At 32.0% G+C, this 1,585-nt stretch overlaps 1 pseudogene; it reads right to left on the bottom strand.

The window, feature by feature from the left end:
• Nucleotides 1-1,080: 1,080 nt before the first annotated feature.
• LOC111743715 lies at nt 1,081-1,199 on the bottom strand (annotated as a pseudogene).
• Nucleotides 1,200-1,585: the final 386 nt, after the last annotated feature.

The following is a 1,585-nucleotide window of genomic DNA, read 5'->3' as shown; positions in this document are numbered from 1 at the left end:
TTAATTAGAGTATTAGTTTTACTTGTTTTTAAAGTTACTTTGTACTCTTAAAAGTTATACTCAATGAAATCTTCTGTGGTTTATTTTTTTACTAAATATTATTGTACTGAGTTCCATTCTTGTCATAATATGGGCCTGTATCATATTCAATTATACTACTATATAATATTCCATTGTGTGATATAACATATTTCATTATCTTCTGTTCAATTAATATTTAACTTGTTTCCAGTTTTCTTTCCTTATTATCAACAGTGCTACTATGGGCATTTTTTTTTAAAAAAATCTCTCTTATTGTAAAAATGCAAGAGTTTTTCCTATCTATATTCCTGGATTAGGTATACTCACTTTATAAGATAACCTCAATTTGTTTTCCAAAGTTATCATGCCAATCTACACTCCCACAGCAATCTGTATAGTTTGATGTTGGTTCACATTCTTGTAAGTGCTTGGTACACCTTCTTTGTGACAACTGGTATTGCCAAACTGCATGATTTTTGATAATACAATGTGTGTAAGATAGTATCTTAGGATCTTAATATCATTTGGATTTATATTTACCTGGTTTGAGCATCCCTTCTTCTATGCGTGTATATAGTTTATATGTATACAAATATATATACCAAACGTACATATACACCAAATTTATATATAATGATTATACATACATGTAAAATTTGATAAAGTCATTTGGCGGAGCCAAGTGGCATGCGCATGCATGACTCATCAACCCATTATTGTGTAAATTTTAATTTCCCAGACTTTGGAGACAGACACAGGTGCAAGAGAGTCCATTTCTAAGTCTATAACTACAAGCACAGCTTCCTCACCTATAACATAAGAGTAATAATACCCTATATTATATGCATAAGAATCAGATGATGACCAAGAAATAATTAATGTACTGGCTAGAAAATGTGAATCCATCAATGAAATTTTGCCATCAGTATTGTGATATTATCCTTTTATCTTTTTTTTTTTTTTTTTTTTTTAGGAGAGGCAACCCTTGGTTGACCTCAAGGATTGCAAGGACCTTATCATCTAACAATCCCTTATGGTTTTTTTTGTTTTTTTTTTTTATGCCTATAGCACCTGATTTTCCTAGGTGGTCTCCCACCCAAGTACTAACCAGGTCCGACCCTGCCTAACTTCCAAGATCAGACAGGATCGGGCTTGTTCAGGGTAGCATGGCCGTAGACTCTTTTATCTTTATGTTAAATATGTCATAAATTCAAATTTAGGACATGTATTTAACTTTTTCTCCATCTCCCTCATATTTTTTAATGATTTGATGGTTTCACTTTTAAAATTAAACATTTTATCTGAAATTGATCCCGATATTTACTTTTCCTTTTAAATCTAGCATTTCCATGTAGATTTGAAATATCAGGAGTACATTTTAAAAAGAAACACACAATACAGCAAAGTGGGTAGCTCTGCTCAGTGTAAAACACTGGGTGTTTTCTAAATCTAATTTTGGAATCATTCAATTGTGGGATATATGAGGGGAATGGAAATGGCAGAGATTCATTTCTTTGTGTTTAAGAAACCCATATTCCCTGAGATGCAGGGGAGAATTGAGTCC

Source organism: Pteropus vampyrus, unplaced genomic scaffold (assembly GCF_000151845.1).
Source record: "Pteropus vampyrus isolate Shadow unplaced genomic scaffold, Pvam_2.0 Scaffold119, whole genome shotgun sequence".
In the NCBI taxonomy this organism is placed as follows: Eukaryota; Metazoa; Chordata; class Mammalia; order Chiroptera; family Pteropodidae; genus Pteropus; species Pteropus vampyrus.
Note: the sequence above shows the minus strand (reverse complement) of the source record. Positions and strands in the feature narration are given on the sequence as shown.